The 13,821-nt window shown below is 35.3% G+C and overlaps 1 pseudogene; it reads right to left on the bottom strand.

Moving 5' to 3' along the window:
* Positions 1 to 13,821, bottom strand: part of LOC128649050 (clustered mitochondria protein homolog) — a 103,294-nt pseudogene that overhangs the window by 18,425 nt on the left and 71,048 nt on the right.

The following is a 13,821-nucleotide window of genomic DNA, read 5'->3' as shown; positions in this document are numbered from 1 at the left end:
CTTTATCCTGTTGGAGTGTATTATATTGTTTACAAAGTATTTCCATTTAACCTTATATTGGCATTTGAATTAGTTTATTTTGGCCACACAGCCAGCAGAAGAAATTACACTCCCAGGGGGTTATAGAAGAGATAAGGTAATAAAATGTTAATTTTACCATTGTTCTCTACAAGTATTGGTGATTGGTTTATGGACTATATAAAGATAAAGAAGCAGGTATATTTACACAATGTGAAAAAGTAATGAGATCTGATTATACCTACAAGCTCACCTATTTTATTAGGTTGTGGCTTTTAAAACACAAAATCAGCTAATTCATATACAGAAATACGCCTTAAAAAGCAAATTTCATAAAATTTTATACTCTGCAGCGGGTAAAAAAAGTAATTGGAAACACATTAAGGGAAAAGCAATTTTATAGTATACTGTTCCTTTAATGTATTAAGATTACAAAATCCTGCAGCTTGCAGTGATCGGAGAACTGAAACTCTAATGAATTTCAATACATGACAATAGTAAGAGTAAGTTAAACAATTACTATTAAAAAAAAAAATATATACAGAAAAAAAATTCAGATTTTTTCTATCTACTTTTATATATTAGACATATACATTTATTTTTTTTACTATGTAGTTCATCCAATAATTAATTACATCACTTTTCTAATGCATTTAACAGTCCATTCAAAAGACTTGTCCTTGTATTCTTCGATTTTGCTTTTTTGTTAATAAAGCAGTTTCCTCTAAAGTGGAATTGTTTAGATAGTTTGAACCTTTTTTTTTAATTATTACGTTAGTAACAGAGCTAGATATGCATTTATGATATATTGTATACATGAGATACATACATAATCCTGAATAGCATTGAAATTGTCATATCCATGTGTCCTCTCAGTCATTATCACAGCTTTCTGCTGGTTATCCAGTGCCTGCAAATAGAATAATATGAAAATGAGTTCAGAAGGCATAATGTAAACAGTATTGCTCAGCTGTACTGCTTACTGTTGCAAGGTACAGGGATGGAAATATGTTTGTAACCAGATCTAGACAGTATTAGAGAATATTATACATTTGATGGCTTTGTCCAATTAAAGGATATTTAAGCATAAACAGATATTATATGGACAGCATTGCATCCATTTCACTGCCAGGAAAAGTGTTTTATAATCAGTTGTAGGTTATGTAGAGATAATAAGTAATAATGTTGTCTAATTATCTGAAAGAGGTCAGTTGTGACAACAGAGCGAGTAGTTTGATTCTGGTTTAGTTAGGAACCATGCTTCTGATGCACTATTCCATTTAAAGCTGATAGTGGTAGTGTTATTTGTATGGGGCACCCATGTGTCCGCTATATATTTTTTTTTAGGAATGCACATTTGTTTCGTAACAAAACTGCAGACACCCCCGTTTTGAAAGTGAATAGCCGATAAGGGCAAGTTTACATTGAGAGGGTAAAGTTTGGAAATCTGGTGGTAACATAACAATTCTCCATTGACTTTAATAGAGATAAATATTTTTACCACCAGTTTCCAAACTTTACCACCTAAATGGACTAAATACTTTAAAGAATAATGAATATAATTCACGAATATATTCATTATTCTTTAAATTATGTGTATTAATACCGGTAGTGTCCTGAGGAGCCGGGCTAATTTTCTTCATAGACTCCAGGGCTGCGCTAAATGCTCCTAATTAGCCCAGCTTTCCAGTACACTACAGGTAAATTCGTTGCAGCGGATCCCTTGTCCTTTAGTGCAGCCTTGGCAGTCTGTGAAGAAGATGAGAATTAGCGCAGCTCACCCTGTTTGGTACAGGTAAAATATTCAGTATTCAGTACAAATAGTGCAGCACAAAAATATACTGAAAAACTCATTTTTCTGAATGATTTGCCTGAAACAAATTATTCAGTGCTGCACACTTCTAATTTTTTTCTTGCAATGTGAATGTCCTTTAGTGCTATTAACACTGTATCTCAGCTTTGCTATTACCAGTTATCAGATCATTGCAGACACTAGTATTACAGCAAGAATGGTGTTTTGGTGTTAATAGTAGTTGCTATTGTGTTATATCTATGGTGAGTAAAGATTCAGATTAATATTTTGGCATTTTTGGTTAAAGAGGATTGTGACCTCTAAGTAAGGATGAACTTACTGATGACACAGATAATATTCTAGTGCCCTGGGTTTTCTAAGTTTTTATTAATGTATAATTTGTGCTTCCCTTTTTGTTGGTTTTTGGCAAAAGTTGCTTACTTCGGCAAAGTCTCCCAAAAATAAACTTGATTCTGGCCAGGCAATCGTAGACACCCTGTAATCTCTGGATGTATAGCACCGTATACACTATTGAACTGGGCCAGTGCCCTCGTTTAACAGAACTAACTGCTTCTTTAAAACAAACCTGAAAGATACAAGTAAACATTCTTTCATTTCAACTTTTATTGTTTTTCTAACAGACACATGCAAAAAAAAAAAGAATTTGGCATAGGCTCAGGAGCAGCAATTCACTACTGAGAGCTAGCTGCTAATTGGTGGCTCAACATATATGCCCCCTTGCTTCATCAGATGTGTTTAGCTAGCTCCTGGTAGTGCATTGCTGCTCCTTCAACAAAGGATACCAAGAGAATCAAGCAAATTGGAAAAAAAGAAGTTAAAATGGAAAGTTGTTTAATTTGGTATGCGCTATATATGTACCTCTATAGGTTTTTGTGGAATGTGATAATCTTTTTATATATATCTATATATATATATATATATATATATATATATATATATATATATATATATATATATACACACCACACGTGTATATATATATATATACTATATATATATATATATATACACACACAGTGGGGCAAAAAAGTATTTAGTCAGCCACCAATGTGCAAGTTCTCCCACTTAAGAAGATGAGAGAGGCCTGTAATTTTCATCATAGGTATACCTCAAACTATGAGAGACAAAATGTGGAACACAAATCCAGACAATCACATTGTCTGATTTGGAAAGAATTTATTTGCATATTATGGTGGAAAATAAGTATTTGGTCACCTACAAACACGCAAGATTTCTGGCTCTCACAGACCTGTATCTTCTCTCTTTAAGAGGCTCCTCTGTCCTCCACTCATTACCTGTATTATAGTTATCAGTATAAAAGACACCTGTCCACAACCTCAACAGTCACACTCCAAACTTCACTATGGTGAAGACCAAAGAGCTGTCGAAGGACACCAGAAACAAAATTGTAGACCTGCACCAGGCCTGGAAGACTGAATCTGCAATAGGCAAGCAGCTTGCTGTGAAGAAATCAACTGTGGGAGCAATAATTAGAAAATGGAAGACATACAAAGACCACTGATAATCTCCCTCGATCTGGGGCTCCACTCAAGATCTCACCCTGTGGGGTCAAAATGATACAAGAACGGTGCGCAAACATCCCAGAACCACACGGGGGGACCTAGTGAATGACCTGCAGAGAGCTGGGACCAACGTAACAAAGGCTACCTATCAGTAACACACTACGCCGCCAGGGACTCAGATCCTGCAGTGCCAGACGGGTCCCCCCCTGCTTAAGCAGTACATGTCCGGTCCCGTCCTGAAGTATGCTAGAGAGCATTTGGATGATCCAGAAGTGGATTGGAGAATGTCATATGGTCAGATGAAAACCAAGAGTAAAAACTGTTTGGTAGAAAACACAACTCGTCGTGTTTGGAGGAGAGAGTTGCAACCAAAGAACCCATACCTACTGTGAAGCGATGGGGGTGGCAACATCATGCTTTGGGGCTGTTTCTCTGCAAAGGGAACAGGAACGACTGATCCGTGTACATGAAAGAATGAATGGGGCCATGTATCGTGAGATTTTGAGTGCAAACCTCCTTCCATCAGCAAGGCATTGAAGATAAAACATGGCTGGGTCTTTCAGCATGACAATGATCTCAAGCACACCACCCGGGCAATGAAGGAGTGGCTTTGTAAGAAGCATTTCAAGGTCTTGGAGTGGCCTAGCCAGTCTCCAGATCTCAACCCCATAGAAAACCTTTGGAGGGAGTTGAAAGTCCATGTTGCCCAGCGACAGCCCCAAAACATAACTGCTCTAGAGGAGATTCTGCATGCAGGAATGGGCCAACATACCAGCAACAGTGTGTGACAACCTTGTGAAGACTTACAGAAAACATTTGACCTCTGTCAATTGCCAACAAGTATATATAACAAAGTATTGAGATGAACTTTTGATATTGACCAAATACTTATTTTCCACCATAATTTGCAATAAATTCTTTCCAAATCAGACAATGTGATTGTCTGGATTTGTTTCCACATTTTGTCTCTCATAGTTGAGGTATACCTATGATGAAAATTACAGGCCTCTCTCATCTTCTTAAGTGGGAGAACTTGCACAATTGGTGGCTGATTAAATACTTTTTTGCCCCACTGTAATATATATATCTATATATACACACAAACACACCCACACACACACATAAGCAGGGTAATGTTTTAAAAAAAGATTTATTATCTTGGTTTACAATGATATTAAACTAACAGGAACTTCATATTTGTGCATTTATGCACTGTGGGGGTAGAAGCCCCAGTCATTAATAAGCAAAGACTACAAAAACTTTATAAGTGAACACAAAATATTTTAAATTCTTCTCTTTCAGCTAAAACAAAGAAAAATACATTTAATTTTTTCTTTAATAAAGCAGTTAGTATAAAACCAAGTTTTTAAAGGACAATTAAATACAGTAGATCTACGTAATCAACAAGTACATACATAAAAAGATAATACAATAACCTTGAGGGGTCCATTTATCATTGTGCGGACGGACATGATCCACTATAGGGAACCATGTCCGCCGCACATTGATAAATGCTGACAGCATACGCTGTCTGCATTTATCATTGCACCAGCAGTTCTTGTGAACTGCTGGTGCAACGCTGCCCCCCTGCAGATTCGGTGCAATCAGCCGCCAGCAGGAGGTGTCAATCAACCCGATCGTATTGGATCGGGTTGATTTTCGACGATGTTTGTCCGCCGCCTCAGAGCAGGCGGACAGGTTATGCAGCAGCGGTCCTTTAGACCTTGTGTTTCTGGCGAGCCTGAAGGCTTGCCAAAAATATAAGGCATCAAGCTCCATTCGGAACTTTAGAAATAGACCCATTAGTCCAAATTTTAAATGAGTAGTAGTTGTTTTTTTGACAAAGTGCTCAATTAATTTCATTTTTCTCTGCTCCCTGTATCATGTGACAGCCATCGACCAATCACAAAATGCATATACGTATATACTGCCAACTCTTGCAAGTGCTCACTAGGAGCATGTGCACATAAAAACATAGAGGACATTTTAATAATGGAAGTAAATTGAGAAATTAGTTTTTTTAAATTGCATGCTCTGAATCCTGAAAGTTTAGTTTTAACTTTACTGTCCCTTCATTTTTTATTTTTTTTGGACATGTATTTCCTTCTTTTTTTCTGTCAACTTATTGTTTGTAAATCTGTTTTTGACAAGGTAAAGCAGCTGAATATGTTTCATATAAGCAGTATGAGCCAGAGTTGACACTTGATACATAACTGAGCATCAATTTAGCAAAATGCCTATTACATTATTTACCCCAATACAATATATAGAATATTTTCTAACAGGCGCCTACCCTGCTGGATAATGACTTGAGCTTTAGCAAGCAGTTGATTTGCTTCCTTTGCTTTAATATTTATATGTTTGACTACTGGGAACATGTTCAGAATGTCCTCTTCTGTCATCGCTGGTTTATGACGGCTTTCAAAGTTATATTCACGCAGGAGAACCTAGAGGAAACGGAAAAAGTCATTAAGATCAAAAAACAAAAAATGCTTAGAATTCCACTTTTAATTTAAAATCGCACTAAACAATATTTTAGTTACTTTCTATGAATTATGTAGTAGGAATGCTCTGGCATGTCCCGAGACAAGAATCCTGACTGGCTGATTAAAGTGACAGTTCACCCCAAAATATTCTCCCATTTAAATTGTCCCCAATGATCCATTTTACCTGCTGGAGTGTATCAAATTGTTTATAAGTAGCTCCTTTACCCCTATTTTGGCCTTTAAAATAGCCGATGTAGCTTGTGGTATCCCAACCTATACTGAAAGTTTTGGTACTGGAGTCTCGGCTATTGAATAGCCTAAGTAAATACAACCAGCAGAAGAAATGACACTCCAAGTCGGGTGCCTTATAAAATAATAATTTTCTATTGTTCTCTCTATGTATCGAGCTTTAGTTTTCCAGACAAATATAAAATAAGGAAGCAAGTGTGAAAATATAATAAGATACGATATTACCTGAAGCTCAACCCATTGTAATAGGCTGTGGTTTAAAAACACAAAACCAGCTACTTCATATACACAAATAAAGCTGAAAATGCAATTTCTCAAATATTTTATACTCTGCAGCTGGTAGAACAAGTCATTGAAATTACATTAATATAAAAACATGAAAAAACTGAGGCGGAGAGGGAGGATGAGAGGTGGACACTGGACCAGTGTGCGGCCGTGGACGGACCTGAGAATGCCCGCGAAACCGCCATTATTGCAGAGATTGCATAGTGTTTGGGAGCAACCGGCCTTCATCTGGGAGTGGTGTGGCGGTGGTCAAGCGGTGGGACATGCGCTCAAAGTTGTGAACAATAAAGTGAGCAATGTACAAAAACTTTAAAATGCCTTTTTTTTATTAACTTCTGTGACACATAGCGTTGATTACATTCCCTGTCTGGGTCAATTGTGTGTGTGCATTGTACTACCTTTACTGCACTATGTAACCACAGCACAGGCAACTAATTTTATTTTAACTATTTTGTGGTTTGTATTTTTATGCTCCCAGAGTGTATTTGATACTAAGATACATATACATTAAGATTCTGTAGTGTTAAATAAAAAAAATATTGAAAAATTAAGGTGTTAGTCATTTTTAAGAAATCTCAATTAAAATCTTTTGGATCCAAAATCGTGATTTTCATTTTTGCCCATATCGCCCAGCCCTAATAAATATATAGATATATATATATATATATAGTATATATATATATATATATATAATATTATATATATATATATATATATATATATATATATATTCCATCAATCAGACATAGTGCACTGATGTCTTGCAGTATATCAAAAGCTGGAGGATTGTCAGTGCTTCTACGAGTGCCAATCAGTCCCAGCAACACCCATTAGGTTGTGGTTAGAGGAGAGTCCCACTGCTGCACCAGCTCCACCAACTTTTATGAAGGCAGCTTAAGTTTTGCAGATAGAGCAGGGCAGTGAGATATTTCAGCCAGATTCTTCCACCTGTTCTGGCTGACCTGCACTCTCTGCCTCCCATTATGCCACCACATATAGTCACTACTATGAACAAAAAAAAAAAGAAAAAGTAAAAATATACACTAAAAAAATAAATAAATTATGTCATGCACAAAATTTACACCCCACCCCCCCTGCATGGGCATCCTTAGGCTGTCGTCTAGTCTGCCTATATTGTAGCACCCACCGGCCCTTATGGCCATTATGAAGAATTAATTTCATTGACTATATCTGAGATTTCTAGGTCCAAAGTACCTGGACTCCTGCTTTAGTACAGAACTCCCGAAGAAGGGTCACTTTTTGTAGATTAAACTTCTCAACAAACTGCTCCACTGAATCACTAAAATACAGGACAGTGAATTAAATAGGGGGATGGGCAATGAGATAAAACAAGATATAGGAAAAGTTTAACTCAGTAAAAAGACATACAACAGAAAGATTTATGTAATTATTAATTTTCTTAAAGGGACAAGATACCCAAATGTTTAAGCATATGAAAGTGATGCAGCATAACTGTAAAAAGCTGACTAGAAAATATCCACCTGTCTTGCGGACCTGATCCGACAGTGCGGATCAGGTCCGCAAGACATTTGTTAAATTGGCCTCATAGACGCAGTCTAATTGGACAAACTACTGTCCTAAATAAATACAAAAGTTCTTCTCTTTAAATTATATCTACTTTAAGTATATTTCTTTATATACAACATTTTTAGTAAAACAGGCAAAAAAATAAGATATTTTACCTTAAATTACATAAGTATTTCAAAGCCCACTGAAAAGAGACTTTAAGCAGCAAGTCAGGATGCTTGTCCTAGGACTTGCAATATTTTCCTATTCAGTGTACGTTTACTATGAAATGTCATGAGATCACAGCAAAGGCAAAGCATTACCTCAGTACTGCTGATGCTAATTGGCTTTTTTCTTTTTCTTTTTTTGTTCAACTTGAAGCTGGACAGCAGCTGAAGTATAACTGTTTACACAGCACTTACTCTGGTGAGCTGAAGACATTTTGAGGTAAAATATCTTCCTTTTTTACATAGAGATGTTCAGGTGATATTTTCAGCTTTTTACAGTTATACTGCATCAGTTTCAAGTGATTTAGCATACGAGTATTATGTCCCTTTAACTACTTAAAAAGATTATAAACAGTCTGAAAAATACAAGTCACATTAAAAGGGACAAACAAGTGTGTAAAAAGAAAATGCTCAAATATGTTACAGCATTTTAATATTACACTGTTGCTTGCACAGAACTTTGCATGTACACTCTGCAAAGCAGCAATGCACTTGAGATCTCACTCAACACATCTGGTGAGCAAATTACAAAAAGGCATATGTGTGTAGCCATCAATCAGCAGCTAGCTCCCAGTAGTTCATTGCTGCTCTTGAGCCTACCTAGGTATGCTTTTCCAAAGCAGTACAAAGAAGTACATCTAATAATAGGAATAAATTAAAACATTGTAAATTGACATACGCTATTAAAGCAATGAAAGTTTAATTTTGATTTTCATGACTCTGCACAATCACTTTTTTAACACTAACATCAGCATCACACACATGAGCTCATTGCAGTTCTCTGGGGTTATTGGAAAGTATAGTTCATAGTCTGTGCATGGCGCATGCCTACAAATCAGTGTCCAGGTGGTGATAATGGTGATTTTTTTAAAGGGATATGAAAATTTCCTTTTGTGGTTCAGACAGAGCATATAATTTATAAAACTTCTTTTATCAAATTTGCTTCATTCCCATGATATTATGTGATGAAGAGATACCTACGTAGGCATCTGGAACACTACTTGGCAGGAAATAGTGCTGCAATTTAGTGCTCTTGCAAATGCATAACATTCTTGCAAAACTGCCGCCAAATAGTGCTCCAGAAATGGGCCAGCTCCTAAGCCTACGTCCATACTTTTCAACAACAGATACCAAAAGAACAAAGCAAATTTGTTAATAGAAGTAAATTAGAAAGTTGTTTAAAATCACATGTTCTATCTGAATCATGAAAGAACAATTTGGGGTTTCATATCCCTTTAATGCACTTTGCATTTAAACCTTTTTTTTTACAAACATATGCTGGGGTTGTACAGGCCAGCATTCTACTGACTTCTATCTCCCTTATAGGAACAGTATACTCTAATATTAATGTGTTTCAAATTATCCATTTTTACTACTGGAGTGTATTAAAATTGTCTACAAATAGCTCCTTACATTTCATTTACTCATTGGAAATAGCTGATTTTGCCTATTGTATCCACACCTATACTAAACATTACTGGTTACATAAAACACCATGTAAACAGGAAGGTTTAGATAAAATAATGCGCCTAGTGGCGGTCTGTGACAGAGAGATACTAAAATGTTGATTTTCCATTGCTCTCTGTAAATACAGTAATAAAGATGATAAGGTGTAAATAATTAGTGAAGCCTTTTCTTCCTACAAGATCAATCCACTGTATTGGGTTGTGGTTTCATTTAGCAGAAACAGTTATTTCATAGACATAAATATACCTAAAGGAGCAATTTTTCATACATTTTAAACTCTTCAGCTGGTATAAACAAATAATTGGAAACACATTAACAAAAAAAAAAAAACAATTTTACAGTACACCGTGCCTTTAAATGTAAAAAACATGACTATTACAAGCATCTAAAGAACTGAGATATGTAAAAGGCTTCAGAATTTTGCTTTACACTTACAGTCAGCCTTTTTAATGTGTTTGATGGCTCCCTTAAAGACTATTAAAGGGACACTGAACCCACATTTTTTCTTTCGTGATTCGGATAGAAACATAACATTTTAAGCAATTTTCTAATTTACTATTATCAAATGTTCTTTATTCTCTTGGAATCTTAATTTGAAATGCAAGAATGTAAGTTTAGATGCCAGCCCCATTTTTGGTGAACAACCTAGGTTGTCCTTAGTGATTGGTGGATAAATTCATCCACCAATCAAAAACTGCTTTCCAGAGTTCTGAACCAAGATAAAAGCTTAGATGCCTTCTTTTTTAAATAAGTATAGCAAGAGAACGAAGAAACATTGATAATAGGAGTAAATTAGAAATAAGAAATAATTTGGGTTCAGTGTCCCTTTAAACTTGACTTTTCAACAATGCATAAAATGTTTCATTATTGCAAGTGAAACATTATTGCAATATACATTCATTAGTTATTTTGCTACCTTTCGCTGTAAAATACATCTAAAAAATGTGCTTGTTTTACTTTCTCCCAGGGAGGTTTGGGTTAATACTTTTAGGCAATTTATGCAAGCTTTTGTTTACTTCACCCTCCCCACTAAGATTCTAAGCAGTCACATGTTTATAAATGGTGGATTATCAGTATTGCATCAACAATCATGATAGGAGAATCATTCTTTGCAATAATAACTAAGTTTAATCAGTGCTAAACAACCTTAAAGGGACACTGAACCCAATGTTTTTCTTTCATGATTCAGATAGAGCATGCAATTTTAAGCAACTTTCTAATTTACTCCTATTATCAATTTTTTGCTATCTTTGTTTGAAAAAGAAGGCATCTAAGCTTTTTTATTAGTTCAGAACTCTGGACAGCTTTTTTTTTATTGGTGGATGAATTTATACACCAATCAGCAAGAACAACCCAGGTTGCTTACCAAAAATGGGCCGGCATCTAAACTTACATTCTTGCATTTCAAATAAGGATACCAAGAGAATGAAGAAAATTTGATAATAGGAGTAAATTAGAAAGGTGCTTAAAATTTCATGCTCTATCTGAATCACAAAAGAAAACATTTGGGTTTAGTGTCCCTTTAAGGGAAGAGATAATAGCAGGCTCCGCCAATCTCTCTCAAGTGCACATGTGCAAAGAGAGTTTGTGCTATATCTGAATATTAGTTTGTAATTGGCTAGCAAGGATTCATTTGTTCTAGGGGACAGAGAAATCAGTGAAATTAATACACATAAAATAATATACCCTAATAAAAAACTGTAAATCCAAAGAAAACCCTTCCCTAGAGAGGTGGAAGAAAAAAGCCACTGAACTTATCAACCTAGAACAATACAGCCCATATGATTCAGAGAACAAAGATACCTTTATTGGCATACAACTAGCTTGGGAACAGTATATCTACACCCTAACTAGCCTAAACCCCATACACAACGCTGACTACGACATTAACAGACTGACCTTCCTCCTAGTATAACTCTTACTCATAACCTAGGGATTTACCAGGCATCAAACACAAAATTTTACATAACATTTTAGAACACCTAAGCGGATTTTAAAAATGTAAAACGATATGTACGGTTGACTTAAAATTGTCAAACAGTTTCAGTTTATACGATGTTTCATTTCACCTTGTATTTTTATTCTGTATAAATTATAAAACTTTAAAGTATCTGAAATACAATTGTTCACATTAAGCAATGTTATCTTTGTAACAAAGTATACATTTTCTTTTCGTTTTTTTCAATAAAGAAAAACTCTTGGGAAAACAAAAAAACAAAACAAAAAAAACAATATACTCTGAAAAAATAAATCTGCAGTTTTCATTGCAAAATTATTCACAGATATGAAGGTTCAAAATCATGTGATTTACAATTTGTGTTTAGTGGTCCTTTAAGAACTAGACATTTAAACCTGAATTAGTGGCTATATATTAATGTGATGTTCTAGCACAAATGATCTTTTAAGTTAGATATCTCATTTCTTGCACTCTATCTTACCATGGAAGGGTAAAGTCAAAACTTTCTTTGGCCTTTTGATGAATCCGTTTCCACAGGTCAGCTGGTGTCATACTGGTCCATGCTGTATTTTCTCCATTTTCTAGAGTTCGGAGCTTCTTCTTGCCCTTTCGTTTTCGAGACAGCAGCTCATCTGGAGGAAGGTGAGCCACTGGGTTTGGGTAGGAGCTCAGGAAACAGTTAAGAAAGTGACTTACTGCAGCGGACAATGCTGACATCTCCACTCCCTGACAAGAAAAGTAATATACTGCAAAATAGGGCTTTTTCACACATCTCATGAATACATGCTGCAAACTGCTTCTATTATCCAACAAGGTCACATGATGTAAGTCGAAAACATATATAATATATAATCAGTCCAGTACCTACAAAGTAGTGCACAATACTGGAGTCACTCTCCCCCCACCACCACCACCACAAATGCACACAGACAATAACTCCAAAGAAATTAAACAAAAGACTAATTTATCTTGGAGATCCTACAAAAAAGACATTTAGTGAAAAAATATAGAAATGATGCCATCTGCTGTCTATCAAACAAAATTACAGCCAGAGGAAAACACAAGAAGCCAGAGGAAGACACAAGAAGCATATATGTATTCATAAAATAAAATATAATATTCAATTCTACAAAGCAGTCAATAAAAAAAGTTTTATTGTAAGGAAAAAAAATGCTGCTCTTCATAGGAAATGTAAGCCAAAATAAAACTTTCATGATTCCGATAGAATGTAACATACAATTTAAAAAAAAAATCCAAATTACGTCTCTTGGGGCTTTATCCAAAATTATACATTGTAGATTTTCAAGCATATTTGCTTACAGTTTTCATCAATACAACACATATTTTTCACTACTTGTGAAAATCAACCAAAAAAAAAAAGCATATTTGCTTGTAAACAAATATTTTTAGCTTTTCTTGGTCAAGTAGACTATAGTAGCCGTATTAGTCCAGTAGTTGAATATCAAAATAACAAGAGTATTGCAGTATGCAGTAATACCTTTTTTATTGGACTAACATTACATAGTAAAAGACAAGCTATCGAGAGTTATCTCTCTAACTCTGATCTGAAGCAATACTGATTAAAATTATATCATTTGTTCGTAGATATCCTGTAAAGAAGGGGGAGGGCTATGGGTGCAGGATAGGAGGTGGAAGAGATAGCTGAGAGAGTTTGCAGAGGGTCGTACATAGAAGAGCAGTCTGATGCTGAAAAATGCTGGGAGGAACATACTGGCAGGGTACATGCTGGATAATCTTAAAATAGAGAATTGTATGCTGAGATATACTATATGTCTATCACATATACACATAATGCACAGGCAGTCACTGATGTTAATATGTACATATGTGTACAGGACAATGACAGATGTTAGGTTATTAAATAAAGTTTTGGTAATGAGACAAATAGCTGGAATCTACATTCAGTCCTGTGCTTATCGCGTCAAAATATTAAAGTTCCCTTTAAGTAAGAAACCTTACTATCAAAATACTGAAAGGGAAACCGTTTACTTTTAACTCATAATACGAGCCCAATCCGACGCACACAAAAAGCTTACTTCTAGTGCAATAAAAGAGACAGTCTAGTCAGAATTAAACTTTCATGATTCAGATAGGGCATTCAATTTTAAACAACTTTCCAATTTAATTTAATCATCAAATTTTCTTTGTTCTCTTGGTATCCTTAGTTCAAAGCTAAAACTGGGTAGGCTCATAAGCTAATTTCTAAGCCCTTGAAGGACACCTTATCTAAATGCATTTTGACGGTTTT

Source organism: Bombina bombina, chromosome 2 (assembly GCF_027579735.1).
Source record: "Bombina bombina isolate aBomBom1 chromosome 2, aBomBom1.pri, whole genome shotgun sequence".
Lineage (NCBI taxonomy): Eukaryota > Metazoa > Chordata > Amphibia > Anura > Bombinatoridae > Bombina > Bombina bombina.
The sequence above is the reverse complement of the archived record's forward strand: the minus strand, read 5'-3'. Positions and strand labels throughout refer to the sequence as shown.